This window comes from Orcinus orca, chromosome 4, assembly GCF_937001465.1.
Source record: "Orcinus orca chromosome 4, mOrcOrc1.1, whole genome shotgun sequence".
NCBI classification, from domain to species: Eukaryota; Metazoa; Chordata; class Mammalia; order Artiodactyla; family Delphinidae; genus Orcinus; species Orcinus orca.
Window position 1 is genome coordinate 18,369,231 of NC_064562.1, and position 16,229 is coordinate 18,385,459.

Consider the following 16,229-nt stretch of genomic DNA (forward strand, 5'->3'; position numbering starts at 1 on the left):
ATGCAGGACATGGGTTTGATCCCTGGTCTGGGAAGATCCCACATGCCGCGGAGCAACTTAGCCCTTATGCCACAACTACTGAGCCTGTGCCCTAGAGCCCGTGAGCCACAACTGCTGAGCCCACATGTCACAACCACTGAAGCCTGCGCACCTAGAGTCTGCACTTTGCAACAAGAGAAGCCACCGCAATGAGAAGCCTGCACACAGCAACGAAGAGTAGCCCCCACTCGCCGCAACTAGAAAAAGCCTGCATGCAGCAACAAAGACCCAACGCAGCCAAAAAAAAAAAAGAATAAAAAATATATATTCTTATGCATTATTCAGTACTTATATACTATTTTTTGCACTAATATGTCTCACAGAGTACTTAAAAAGTTTAGAATCCTCGATAGAACAGGAAGAACTCTTATATGTTACCTAATATTAAGGTAGACAAAATAACGATCCACCAAAGCTGTCCATGTCCTAATTCCCAAAACCTGTGAATAAATTAGGTTACATGGCGAAAGGGAATTAAGGAATAAGGTTGCAGATAGAATTAAAGTTGCTAATCAGATGGATTTGTAGTGTGGTGGTTATCCTGCATTATCTAGGTGGGCCCAGTGTAATCACAAGGTACTTAGGAGTAGAAGAGGGAAGCAGAAGAGTTAGAATCAGAGAGAGATTTGAAGATGCTATGCTGCTGGCTTTGAAGATGGAGGAAGGGGCCACAAACAATGCAGGCAGCTTCCAGAAGAAGGAAAAGGCAAGGAAATGGATTCTCCCCTAGAGCCTCCGGAAGGAATGCAGTCCTGCTAGCAGCTTGACTTCAGCCCAGTAAGACCCATTTTGGACTTCAGACCTCCAGTACTGTAAGAAAATAACTTTGTGTTGTTGTAAACCAATATGTTTGTGGTAATTTGTTATAGCAGCAATAAAAAATTAATATGCCTGATTTTACAAACAAGGAAATAAAGAGTTAAAGTGACACTAATTTTCTAATTAATGGAAAATCTTGGTTAATATAAAGGTCTTCTTATTTTTAGGCCTAAGGACTAAGCCACTTATATTTACAAATAATGAAAATTAATACAGGAATAAGGAAAAATTAAAACAAAAATATAGCACAAACAATTGAAGGGCTGTACTACTATAAATAAAATGAATAAAAGATAGTAGGTAACTATCATGCAGTCCAACAGTACTGTGGAGAGTTACGGCAGATTACCCTAAGAACTGGATAATCAGTTCTTTTAACTTCAGAGTATAATTTTTTATGGATGTACCTGATATTTTTGGAATTTCTAGAGCCACACAAATGAGTGATCACAATAATGATACCATAAAATAAAGCTTTTACTTACGAGAAGCTATGAAACTTATGAGAAGGTTATGCAACCCAGTGTATAATTTCCTTTCCACACAAAGGTTGGACAGAACAACTTCTCATATCAGTGAAAAGCAGAGTTTAAGCAGAGAGAATCTAATGTGTTGTTTTTCTCATCATATCTTTTTCTGGTGTAGAGCGGGTATGAAGTATTAGGCTTTAAAAGAGTGTTGAGAGGGCTTCCCTGGTGGCGCAGTGGTTGAGAGTCCGCCTGCCGATGCAGGGGACACGGGTTCGTGCCCCGGTTCTGGAAGATCCCACATGCCGCGGAGCGGCTGGGCGCGTGAGCCATGGCCGCTGAGCCTGTGCGTCCGGAGCCTGTGCTCCGCAACGGGAGAGGCCACAACAGTGAGATGCCTGCGTACCGCAAAAAAAAAAAAAAGAGTGTTGAGAGATTTACAGTCAAGATGACACTGTAAGTTCAGGTTTTCATGTGCCCACCCAGCACACAAAAACAATCAGTAACATATAGTGTATAAATTATTGTATAATTTAAGAGAGAAATTGTATAATTTAAGAGAGAAAGCCAAAAAAGACCTGTCAGACTCAAATGTAAGATAAATCTCCATGGATAAGAAGCAGAAGAGAAACGTCACAAGCTCTGCTGGACTCTAAATCCAAAAATAAGAATTGGTGGCTGGAATTTGCTTTCTGAAGGCTAACAGGGACAAAAAATATGCAGTGCAAGGTGGAGGACTGCAACCACATCCACTGATCCAAGCTAGACTTGGGGTGGAGCTCACCTCCAAAAAGGCAAATGGAAAACCACTGTTGTATCTGCTGCTTTGTATAGTATATACGGAGCTTCAGGCCTAGGCAAAGAAAACAGTAGGCACAGCTCCTCGAATGTGAAGAAAAGCAAGTCATTAGCTGGCTTGATGAACAAATCCGCAATATTGCCAAATCAACAGGTAGCGAGGACTAATATTATAAAACCTGATTTTGGCCTGAGGATCTGGGCAGAAGCAACAATACAACCACAAGAGAAGCAGGGGTGAGCACAGAAGTAGAGAAAGTAAGAGAGAAATTCAAAGTAAAAGTTCAAAATATATATATTTCCAAGAACAACAGCAATAAACTCAACAGAGGAATCCATCCCAGATGAAATTAAAGTATAGTCTAACGAAGATATTAAAATAAATATTTAGCAAGTTCATTGATATAAATGAAGACATAATTTGCTTTTAAAAAATAAAAAGAAATTTGAAACAGAAAAATAAAAGAAGAAAAAAGATAAATATGAGAATTGTAGAATTTATAGAAATTAAAAATAAAGCTATTGAGATTTTAAAAACTCAATAAATGAAATAAAACTCTAGATAGTATTAATAGATACAAAGAGAGAATTAGCAAACTTAAAGATAATATTGAGATATTCACCCCAAAATAGAACTTTGGGACAAAAAGATTTATTTAAAAGAAAGAGATATAAATAAAAATAAATTTATAAAAATAAAAGGGACTTCCCTGGTGGTCCAGTGCTTAAGACTCCATGCTTCCACTGCAGGGGGCGTGGGTTTGATCCCTGGTCTGGGAACTAAGACCCCACATGCTGCAGTGTGGCCAATAAACAAATAAAGATAAATAAATAATAAAAATGAAAATATAATTAGGTACAAAAAGCAACTGAAAAAAAGAAGCAAATAGAACTCTCCTACATTGTTAGTAGGAATGTAAAATTGGACAACCACTTTGGAAAATACCTTTGCAATTTTTTATAAAGTAAAACAAACACTTCTTGTATGAACCAGCAATCACATTCCTAAATATTAACCTAAGAGAAATAAAAGCATATGTTGATACAAATTTTTTATAGGAGAATGTTTATAGAAGATCTATTTATAATAGCCCCCAAACTGGAAACAACTCAAATATTCATCAACTGGTGAATGGTGAATGAATAAACAAATTGCAAAACATCCATACAGTGGAATACAACTCAGCAATAAAAAGACACAAAGTACTAGTACATGAAATAATATAAATGAACCTCCAAAATCCATCATACTAAGTGATAGAAATCAAATAAAAATTCTGTAGAATTCCATTTATGTAACATTCTGAAAGGCAAATTCATAGAGACAGTAATCAGATCATTGTCAGAGATTGGAGATGGGGGAGGGGTTGCATAACAAGGGGCGTGAAAGAACTTTTGTGTTTAATGAAAATGTTCTATATTACTGAGCTGTACACATAAAAAGATTTCATTGTGTGTAAAATATACCTCAATGAACCTGAATTTTTAAAAAAAGAAAAAAGAAAATATATTAAAAGCTACCAGAGAGAGAAGAGGAACACATTTTAACCTATAGCAGGCCTCTTATCAATAATAATAGGCAACGGAGGCAATGAAATGATAGCTTTAAAGCACTGAGGAAAAGAATAATTGTTAATCTAAAATTTTATATACAGTCAAACTATCATTCAAGAATAAAACAAAATAATTACATTTTCAGATACACAAAGACTGACAGAGAATACTACTTATGGACTGTCAGTGAAAAAAATAGTGAAGGATGTCTTTCAGCAATAAGTAAAATAAACCAGAAGATGCATGAAACTTTTTAAAATGATGTATTAGAAATTAACAAACTGATGGTTGCCAAAGGGGAAAGGGGGAGAGGAAGGGATAAGTTAGGAATATGGGATGAACAGATACACACTACTATAAATAAAATAGGTAAGCAACAAGGATTTAGTATATAACACAGGGAACAATATTCAATATCTTGTAATAACCCATAATGGAAAATAATCTGAAATAGATATATGTATATAAAAGTGAATCACTTTGCTGTACACCTGAAACTAATACAATATTGTAAATCAACTACAATTAAAAATATTAATGAAGTGCTCACTTCAGCAACACATATACTAAAATTGGAACAATACAGAGAAGATTAGCATGGCTCCTGCACAAGGATGACACACAAATTCATGAAGCATTCCATATTTTTTTTTAAATTAGTGAAACTAAAGTTAGTACTGACTATAAAAAAAAAACTACTTTTGTATTAAAAAAGTCAAACAGTCATGAGATTGGAGAGTACAATAATGGATAACTGAAGCATACTAAGATCATTTTACGTTTGAAAAATAAAAACACCAGATAACTTAAAATCTGTAAGAAATATTTATAGTTAAATATAATGCTGAAAAAATAAGGATTATAACTAATAGACAAAATATATAATCAGTAATAAATGACTCAGCAGACAAAAAGTGGAGAATAGAAAACTTTTGGACCAAGAGAAGGCAGAAAAAAAAATTAAGCAATAGAAAAAGAATGGTAGGCATAAAATATAAAATAAGACTGTTAAAGTCATTGCAGATATACCAGAAATTGTAATAGTAATAGTGAGATTATTAGGTTGGATAAAGCAACAAATCTTGCTCTATGTTGCTAGCAATGCACTAAACTAAAAGACCACACACAAAAACTGAAAATAAAAGATAAAGATATCTTATGTAAATACTAGCCAAAGAAAGTTATTTTAGTGATATAAGATTTGGAAAAAGTCAAATTTCAAAACACACAAAAAAAGAACAATTCAAGAGAATGAGAAGAAAAAAACGCAGGCTTGGAGAAAATATTTGCAAAAGACACGTGATAACAGACTATTATCCAAAATACACAAAGGACTCTTAAAACTTAGTAATAACCTGATTAAAACATGGGCCAAAGATCTGAACAGACACTAATCAAAGAAGATATATAGGGCTTCCCTGGTGGCACAGTGGTTGAGAGTCCGCCTGCCGATGCAGGGGACATGGGTTTGTGCCCCAGTATGGGAAGATCCCACATGCCGTGGAGCGGCTGGGTCCGTGAGCCATGGCCGCTGAGCCTGCACGTCCGGAGCCTGTGCTCCGCAACGAGAGAGGCCACAACAGTGAGAGGCCCATGTACCACCAAAAAAAAAGAAAAAAAAAAAAGATATATAGATGACAAATTCCTATGAAAGGATGCTCCACATCATATGCCACTAGAGAATTGCAAGTTAAAACTATAATGAGATACCATTATATACCTATTAGAATGGCCAAAACCCAAAACACTGATTATACCAAATGCCGGAAACGATGTGGAGCAACAGGAACTCTCATATATCACTGCTAGGAATGCAAAATGTTACAGCCATTTTGGAAGACTTTTGGGATTTTGGCAATTTCTTACAAAGCTACACATATTCATACCAATAATCCAGTCATTGTGATCCTTGGTATTCATCCAAAGGAGTTGAAAACTTATATACACACAACAACCTACACATAGGTGTTTATAGCAGCTTTATTCATAGTTGCCAAATCTTGGAAGCAACAAAGATGTATTTCATTAGGCAAATGAACAAACTATGGTACATCCAGACAATGGAATATTATTAAGCACTAAAAAGAAATGAGCTATTAAGCTATGAAAAGACACATAGGGCCATTAAATGCGTATTACTAAGTGAAAGAAAACAATCTGAAAAGGATACATACTGTATAGTTCCAATTATATGACCTTTTTGAAAAGGCAGAAATATGGAGACAATAAAAGTTCAGGGATTGCCAGAAGTCAGAGAGGGCAGAGATGAATATGCAAAGCACAGAGGATTTTTAGAGTAATGAAAATACTCTATGATTTTATAATGATGACTGTTTGTCATTATACATTATACATACATTATACATTTGTCCAAACCCATAGAATGTACAACACCAAGAATGAACCTTAAGTTACACTGTGGACTTTGGGTGATTATGATGTGACAATGTAGGTTCATCCTTGGTAAAAAAATAAGAATGATCCATTCTGGTGAGTGATGTTGACAATGGAGGGGGCTATGCATGTGTGGGGAAAAAGGTATGTAAGAAACCTCTGTATCTTCCTCTCAATTTTGTTGTAAACCTAAAACTCCTCTAAAAAATAGTCTTAAAAAATGCAGTGTCTAGACAATGTGTCTTTACAAGACTCCCCGACTTAGTTCCTATTTGTGTAGCTTCCATGATTGATTCTCCTTTCTTTCCAGAAATTTTGAGAGGTATCCAATATCCTTTACTAAAATCCTTTTCTGCTGATGCCTAGCAAAGCTGGTATCCTAACTAATATAGCTCTGAGGTACAATCCATCTGGAAATTAGAGTTTATCATATAGCCTCTGGGGAGGAACAAAGACTGTGCCCTTGGGCTGTATTGTTAGGAATCTGAGCATTGTAGCATAGGAAGAGTTTGAAGGATCCAAGAGTATGTGCACTTAAACTGACACTCTATAGAAATGTCTCTCTCTGTGTTTCTTTACCGCTAAATACAGTGGCCTATGTTCTCTTCTCATGATTGACCTTTGTGCCATATTTGGTACTGTTGACCACTCCCTCCCTCTGGAAGCTCTATTATGGCTTGCCAGAGAGCATTTCAAGGGCAAAGATTAAACAGGATTATCTTTGTATTTACAGCACATTGCATTGTGCTTCACACATGGCACTCAATGAGATTTCAATGAATGAATGAATGAACACATATTGTATTTTTAACTATGACTAAAGGAGAGAGCCTAATTGAATAAAGCACACAGGAAAATGTTGATTAAATAGCGAGAAAGTAATAGTAACTCATCTTGAGTGTTTTCAGCCCATTTTAATTGTAGTGATTAATAATGGCATGTAAGCAAATTGTGGATTAATACAAACAAATAAGACAGGTAATTTTCTTCTAACTAAAACATATCATGGTATTGGTCTATTTGTTAACATATATTGATCAATTAAACTGGAGAGTAAAAAGATAATGAAGGAGGTGCAAAAACTGCATGCAGTTGTCAAGATTCCAAGGAACATCAAAAGTCCTGTGGGTATTCAGTTAATCATGAAGGTCTCTACCTCAACAAAACCAAAAGTGCCCTTGCTGGTTTCACAATACCCCCTCATTTTTTGGATCTTCAAAGATCACCAGGTTGATGTTTACCACACCTAGATCAAGATATGAAGATAAAAGTGATTTTCACCTGGACAAAACTGGACTAGCTCTGTGGGAGATTTATAGTTCACCAAGATCAAACATGCCCACCCTAACCAGGTATCAATCTCACTTGCATGACTGATCAGAAACTGGGGTAAAAGAACTATAGCCTATAGACCAAATCCAGCCCCTCATCAGTTTTGTAAATAAAATTTTATTGGATCACACTCATGCCCATTCTTTTCATGTATTGTCTATGGCTGCTTTTATTCTACAATGGTGAAGTTGAGTAGTTGGGACAGAAATAGTGTGGCCCACAAAGAGCTTAAAATATTTACAATCTGGCCCTTTACAGAAAAAGTTTGCTAACCCCTGATCAAGAATATAAGCTTTTTAACCAGATTACTATTGTCAACTTCCCCCTCCATAATTAAATAAATAAAATTTAATTTTCACTTCAAAAAAAAAGGGAACATACCTAATCATAATAAAGGCCGTATATGACAAACCCACAGCTAATATCATACTCAATGGTGAAAAACTGAAAGCATTTCCTCTAAGATCAGGAACAAGACAAGGATGTCCACTCTCACCAGTTTTATTCAACATAGTCTTGGAAGTCCTAGCCATGGCAATCAGAGAAGAAAAAGAAATAAAAGGGATCCAAATTGGAAAAGAAGTAAACCTGTAATGGTTTGCAGATGACATGATGCTATACATAGAAAATCCTAAAGATGCTATCAGAAAAAAACTACTAGAAAACTACTCAAACTCATCAATGAATTTGGTAAAGTTGCAGGATACAAAAGTAATACACAGAAATCTGTTGCATTTCTATACACTAACAATGAAAGATCAGAAAGGGAAATTAAGAAAACAATCCCATTTACCACTGCATCAAAGAGAATAAAATACCTAGGAATAAACCTACCTAAAGAGGCAAAAGATTCTGTACTACAAAAACTATAAGGTGCTAATGAAAGAAATCAAAGAAGACACAAACAGATGGAAAGATAGATCATGTCCTTGGATTGGAAGAATCAATATTGTCAAGATGATGATACTACCCAAGGCAGTCTACAAATTCAGTGCAATCCCTATCAAATTACCAATGGCATTTTTCACAGAACTAGAACAAAAATATATTTTAATTTGCTGGAAACACAAAAGACCGTGAATAGCCAAAGCAATCTTGAAAAAGAAAAATGGAGCTGGAGGAATCAGACACCCTTACTTCAGACTATACTACAAAGCTACAGTAATCAAGACAATCTGGTACTGGCACAAAAACAGAAATATAGATCAGTGGAACAGGATAGAAAGCCCAGAGATAAACCCAGGCACCTATGGTAAACTAATCTATGACAAAGGAGGCAAGGATATACAATGGAGAAAAGACAGTCTCTTTAATAAGTGGTACTGAGAAAACTGGACAGCTACATGTAAAACAATGAAATTAGAACACTCGCTAACACCATATACAAAAATAAACTCAAAATGGATTAAAGACCTAAATGTAAGACTGGAAACCATAAAACTCCTAAAGGAAAACATAGGCAGAAGACTTTTTGAAATAAATCATAGCAACATTTCTTTGGGTCTGTCTCCTAAAGCAAACGAAGTAAATGCAAAAATAAACAAATGGACCCAATTAGGCTTAAAAGCTTTTGCACAGCAAAGGAAACCATCAACAAAATGAAAAGACAACCTACAGAATGGGAGAAAATATTTGAAAATGATGCTACCAGCAAGGGATTAATTTCCAAAATATACAAACAGCTCATATACCTCAAAATATCAAAAAACCAAAAACAACCCAATCAAAAAATGGGCAAAAGACCTAAATAGACATTTCTTCAAAGAAGACATACAGATGGCCAACAGGCACATGAAAAGATGCTCTACATCACTCATTATTAGAGAAATGCAAATCAAAACTACAATGAGGTATCACCTTACACTGGTCAGAATGGCCATCATCAAAAAGTCTACAAATAATAAAAGCTGCAGAGGGTGTAGAGAAAAGGGAACCCTCCTACACTGTTGATGGGAATGTAAATTGGTGCAGCCACTAGGGAGAACAGTATGGATGTTCCTTAAAAAACTAAAAATAGAGCTACCATATGATCCTGCAATCTCACTTCTAGGCATGTATCTGAAGAAAACCATAATTCAAAAATATACATGCAGGAACTTCCCTGGTGGCACAGTGGTTAAGAATCTGCTTGCCAATGTAGGGGACATGGGTTCGAGCCCTGGTCTTGGAAGATCCCATGTGCTGCGTAGCAATTAAGCCCATGCTCCACAACTACTGAGACTGCGCTCTAGAGCCCAAAAGCCACATCTACTGAGCCCGCGCACCACAACTACTGAAGCCGGCGCCCCTAGAGCCCATGCTCCGCAACAAGAGAAGCCACCGCAATGAGAAGCCCATGCACTGCAACGAAGAGTAACCCCCACTCGCCACAACTAGAGAAAGCCTGCACGCAGCAACGAAGACCCAATACAGCCATAAATAAATAAATAAATAAATAAATAAATTTATTAAAAAAACATGCACCCCAGTGTTCATTGTAGCACTATTTACAATAGCCAAAACATAGAAGCAACCTAAATAATGTCCATTGACAGATGAATGGATAAAGAAGATGTTTTTTATATACACACACACACACACACACACACACACACATATATGTATAAATAACCAATAGGGGAAAGGAATCTGAAAAAGAATATGTACGTGTGCTGTATACCTGAAACTTACACAATATTGTAAATCAACTATACTTTAATACAAATTTTTTTTTAAAAAAAAGAATATATGGAGAAAGCAGAGAGGTCTACTTTAGTTTTCTAGACTTACACAAGAAGGCCCTGAAAATGGGAATTCTTTCTATTTCAACATCATGGCTGAAGCTTCTCCCTCATCCCCCTTTATCACCCCTGCCCCTACTTCCTTATAATCAAGCTTATAACTGTGAACAGTTTATCATGTTTTAACAGTTTAAAAACTTTGTGATTCAAAACCTATGGTAGGAGTTCCCTGGTGGCGCAGTGGTTAAGAATCCGCCTGCCAATGGAGGGAACACGGGTTCGAGCCCTGGTCTGGGAAGATTCCACATGGCACGGAGCAACTAAGCCCGTGCACCACAACTACTGAGCCTGCGCTCTAGAGCCCGTGCACCACAACTACTGAGCCCACGTGCCACAACTGCTGAAGCCCGCGTGCCTAGAGCCTGTGCTCCATAACAAGAGAAGCCACCGCAATGAGAAGCCCATGCACCACAACAAAGAGTAGCCCCCACTTGCCACAACTAGAGAAAGCCTGCGTGCAGCAACGAAGGCCCAACACAGCCAAAAATAAATAAATACACTTATTTTTTTAAAATAAAGGTATGAAAAAATATGTTTTAAAACCTATGCTATATCAGAATTCCACAACTACTTGTACATCATATATCCTAATTCTTTGTCCTAAGTTCTCACTTTTTCAAAAATAATGGTCTTCTTTTTATCAACAGTCCTTCTCCTTCTGACAACTCTTGGTCAATCTGTTTATCTGTTCCTATTTTCCCACAAATATCTTAAATGTAATACTTCCTTATGTACATGTTCTTAGCACTATTTTCTCCTAGCTTCACACTTGCTCATGCATCACTTATCTGCTTCCATAGCTTTCATCATCATTCTGTACAGCTAATTTCATCTTACTTTGACCTTTCCTTTAAACCTCACACATGCATTTCTAAATGCTGTACATCTTCATGTGGGTGTGTTGCTTTCCTGCTCACACTTGTCTGGTTTGACATCTAAATCATTATCTCTGCCCACAAAAACAAATCATAAAATACACACAAAGATAGAGCAGCTATTCATTGTCTGTACTCCCTAACTCAGTTAATTGCATCATTCGCCTACTGGTTGCCAAAGCTAGAAACAAGAGAACCCTCTCCACCTTCTACATCTAATCAAACTTAAAATTCTGAAGATTCTTGAATTTTAAATGTATTTAGAAATCATCTTCTCCATGTCATTTCCATTACTGTATTTTATAACTTCGTCATTGAATAACTTTAAAATCGTTGCAAATTATTCCTATCTTTGGTGGACTATTTTTCTAATTCATCCCTCATATTGTTCCCAGGCTTATCTTATTATAATACAAATCTGGTCATGAAACGTCTCTGTTTAAAAATCTTCAAAATTCCCTATTGACCTCCAAAATAAAAATGTTTGGGGTGACATTCAAGGCTAATCATGCTCTGAGTTACCTTTTCAAATTTATTTCCAACTAAACCCCATTGTGAAACTTAAACTCTAATAATATTGAATTATTTTCCATTTTCCAGACATATCGGTGGCATAAGAGTTGAGTCATTTTCCCCACCCACACCCCTATGCCGACCATCCTAAGTTCGTTTGAGAAACAATAGGTGGTCAGAGTTTGGCTGACAATTAGATTTTGGTTTGCTGAGGATACGATGCAAGCTGGCTAGAGAAGGGGGAAGGGGAAAAAGAGGACTAAGTGATTAGAAAGGCTGCTGAGGAGATTCTGAGGAAGGAATAAGGCAGTTGTAAGAAAGAGAAAGAGCAGAGTTTTAGGCTACTTTGCTATATGACTCCTTCTGTTTTCTCATTAAATCTTTAGTAAGGCTATATTTCTACGCAATTCTCTCACAGTTGGATTTATTTAAAGGCTAAAACTGAGTGGCCTGGTTTGAAGGTGTGCCTGAGGCTAGTCCAAGCTGAATTTTGGATTCCATTTAACTATGTATATATTCACTTCCACTTTTATATTGTAAATTTCCTTGAAGGCCTGAATCATGTTTTATAGTAACTGATCTCTGTTTGTGCAATTGATTTGGATTCTATCCATCTGTAACTTGTATTTCTCCTGTGATTTCTATTTTAATATTATCTCTGTGTTCTATTCCCCCAACCGCTCATAGTACAATCAGCTGGACAAATGAGTTGGCTCTCTTCCACAGTCTTATCTCCTGTATAATCCTATCACTGTCACCAGCATAGCACATGCTCAGAAGAGCTCCTTGAGTCTATTCATTCATCTCCCTGAATTAGAAGTCTAAAGCTCTTAAGATTCTTTTGAAAACAGCTGTTCCATTAGACATCCTTCCCCGCTACCAAACAACTGTTGCTGGATATGACCCATCTCCCATTAAACAGCATTAGATATGAGACACTTTTAATGAGGCTTGTGATATTCTATCTTTAAAGCTGTCTTCCAGGGCACTAAATTGGAGCATGCAATTGATGTTTAAAAGAAAATCATTCTAGACATTGTTCTAACAGTGACAGTTCACAAAAAAGATAAAAATCCTTATTGTTACTATTGTTACATTCTAATACAGGGAGAAAACAAACAAATAAAACAAGAAAATATCAGATAACAATGAGGCTATAAAGAAAATAAAACAGTGATATGATGGAGTAACTGATTACTTTAGATTTGTCGGTTTCCGTACATTATAGAGGTGAGGCAACTGAGTTCCTCTATAATAATTGAGCTGTGACCTGAATGACAAGAAGGAAGCAGTTACAGAGAAAGCATTCCTGGCTGTGGGAATATCTGGTTCAATGGCTCTGAGGCAGGAATGAACTTGGCATTTTTAGGAAACAGAAAGAAAGGCAGTGTAAGGGGGAAAAGGGTTTAAAATGATGACAAAGATGCAAGCAGGATAGATTACATGAGGCCTTGTAAGCCAGGGTAAGGAGTTTGGGCTTTCTTCTAAGTGGGGTAGGAAGTTTGGGGGGTTTTAGCAGGGGAGTGATGGATCTGATTTACATTTTATATAATGATGACTCCAGCTGCTGTGTAGAAATTAGATTGTAAGGGGGCAAGAGAAAAAGTCAGAGACGCTTAGAGAAATCTAGGCATGAGAAGATGGTGGTTTGGACCAGGGTTGTGTAACAGAGATAGAAGTGGACAGATGTGAAATCTATGTTTTGAAAGAAGAAGAATCAGATGGATTGGGGTGGGGAGGTGGGGGCAGGTGGTAAGGAACACAGAGTGCAAGGGAAGAGTAAATGATGAGTTCTAGGTTTTTGGTTTAAACAAAATGAGATGGTAAAGATTAGGAAAGAAGCAGATTGGAGAAGAAAGGATGATTGAAATTTCTTTTTTGGCTATATCAAATTTGAAATGTTTATAAGACAAGCAAGAAGACGTATGGTAGGTAGCTGGATATACAGATCTGGAACTCAGTGTCAAGCGGGGATAGTGTGTAAAGGAGAGAAAGGAAGAGAAAGAAGGGAAGAGAAGAGGGCCCACCTCACGCTGAGAGGTGGGCAGAGGAGAAGGAGGTCTGAGCTAAGAGGAAAAGCAGAGCATGACCTCTCCTCCACTGTGTTCCAGACTCCTACATCCAATGTCTACACTATAATCATTCCCAAACAACCAATAAGATATCCTTTTCCTATGTTGCTATTGGAAGAAATTCTAGGATTTGCCTGTGAGGCACTCACCCAGTATGCTTATTTGTTCTAAGAAGACAAGTGTTTCCAATGACTTCCTTCCTTTGACTGATTCCTCTGCTGCTGCAAACCACCTGCCCCCCGACCCCAAGTCATTTCTGAACTCAGCATACTCTGCTACCCAACTCTGGCATCTGAATGTTCGTGCTTTTCCCTGATAGTACAAGTCCTGTTGTGCTTTTTGTTTGGGGGGAACTTTTGTATTTTGTTTTTGTTTTTAGCATTTTATGCCTGATTAAATTCCATCTTAGTAACTGAAGAGCTTCTTAAAGGAAGTATTTTAGATAGAAAATACCTTAAGCATATAGCTTAATCTTCACCACCCACAGTAAGTGTAATCTTTGGTAAATCCTTGAAACTCATATCAATATTACCTCACTTCTAAAATATGTGCCAAAAGTTATGGAAAATATATTAAGTGAATGAGTGAATTTATAAATGTATATAATACGTACCTGAAGACCAAAAGTTGGATCACCTGTCTTCCAATGTAAAAGTCATTGTTATAACCATTGTCTGCATGTAGTTGGTACTTAATAATTGTACTGCAGTGGGATGTTTTAGCATGAAGTCTTTACTATACTGAGTGTTGTCAGAAGGAGCAGTCACCCCAAAGTCACAGTTTTACTGTTTTGCTTAGGACCATGCTGCCAAACCAAATGTCTCTCCTCTTCATCCTACTCAAAGAGTATGGTTTCCAAAATGAAATGTGCAAAACGAAACAATGGGGAGCAAGAGTAAAATATTAGACTTGACACCTTTATTTTGTATCTAAAAAATATGAAGGGACTTATGCTTTTCTAATACTCAATGTACTGACTGACACTCCTGTCCTCACTTGCTCCACAAGGCAAATACATAGCATCAAGATGCTATGAATTGATTTCCTTTCTATGTATGATACTGTACCATGGTTCGTGTGCTACACAGAATGTTGTCAATGCGATTAACTTTTTAATAAAATAAGATCTTTAAAATAATAGTGGAGCCTTGTAATAAGCAAGGGCTGACCATGAAAATCTTTTTACCACACAGTAACCAGTATACTGGTTTTCTTCGAGAAAGGACTGTCCAACTAAAAGCTGAATAACATCTTGTCAAGTAAACTTGACAAGTGTGCCCAATTTGCTAACTTTTTCTATGAACGCAAGTGACAGTCAGATATTTTTGAAAAAATAATACTCTTAATCAGTTTCTTCAAGGTAAAGGTGACATTTTTAATAATGAAGGAGAAAGTAACTGCTGCTCAAAAGACATTTGGGCTAAGGAGAGAGCATTTTTAAAATAGATACTTGGAAATGTTCCATTGTTATGTAATTTTGTTGTTGAAAACAATTTAAATGTAAAACTCTTAATATCTGCACATAAAAACTTGGAAATTGAGTTTTTAAGACTTTTTAACAAATCTTCCTTAAAGATCTTCCTTTAATCTCACTTTAAAAAATGAGTAGTTTCAGTGGGTTTTGAGCCCATTTCTTAAAAATATAAAAATGCAATAACTTCTGATTAGTTTGTAAGAATGACTGACTGATATTGGGTATGATATATGTTGGCTAGCTGAATTTCAACAAAACCCTTTGCATAATTGGGGATGGGTTTGAAAAATAAGTATCATGATTTAGCAGGCACAGCTAATGGTGCACTTCTTCCATCTGGCTGTACTTATTTTTGTGAGAAAGCTCTTTCAGCTAAAATAGCCATTAAAACCAACATGGGAATAAACTGAACTTAGAACCAGACTACTGAGCCACTATATCACAAGGTATTAAAACAAAATTTTTTTAATTGATGAGGAATTGTCAACCAAATTGCTCTCACCAGAAAGGGCAAGGAGGCTGTTGAACCATTGATAAATAGAATAAAATAATATGAAAAGTATTATCTAATCTTTTTTATCTAATCATTCTTAATTTCTATTTTAAGTTATACAAAGTACACATTACAGTAGAACATTATTAAATATATATAATTAATAATTATGTAATTATAATGTATTAAGTTGTTCAAAAATTTTTACTTAGGGGTGCATAATCAAAAAGAAATTTGGAGATCACTGCTTTAGTAGAACTAGTTGCATCATGCCTCAAATTGCTCTTTATTTCAGTAATCTTTGGAAGTACAAGTCCCTTCATCATCCATTATAACCTGCTCTTCCATTCCTGTACTGCTCTATCTCCTAATCTGACTGAATCCCATCTCAGCCTTTCCTCTCTGCCCTCTAAAAAGTTTGAGTCTGAATCAACAAATTTCTTATGGTAAGCTAATCACCACAGATGGCTACCAATGGATCACAATTCCTGGTATTGACATTATTGTGAGACCCCTCCCTTGAATCTGGACTGGTCCCATGACTCACTTTGATTAATAGAATGTGATGATGATGTGCCAGCTCTGGGTATAAGCCTCAAGGTCTGGCAGATTCCACTTT

The 16,229-nt window shown here is 36.4% G+C and overlaps 1 long non-coding RNA gene and 1 other non-coding gene across 2 annotated transcripts in view; both read left to right on the forward strand.

Annotated features, from left to right (window-relative positions):
• The window catches only part of LOC125964246 (uncharacterized), a 96,783-nt gene that overhangs the window by 76,012 nt on the left and 4,542 nt on the right, over nucleotides 1–16,229 (forward strand). The window lies entirely within an intron of this gene.
• On the forward strand, nucleotides 4,220–4,326 carry LOC117195566 (U6 spliceosomal RNA). The gene has a single exon (XR_004475297.1). It is a non-coding gene; the product is annotated as a U6 spliceosomal RNA (small nuclear RNA).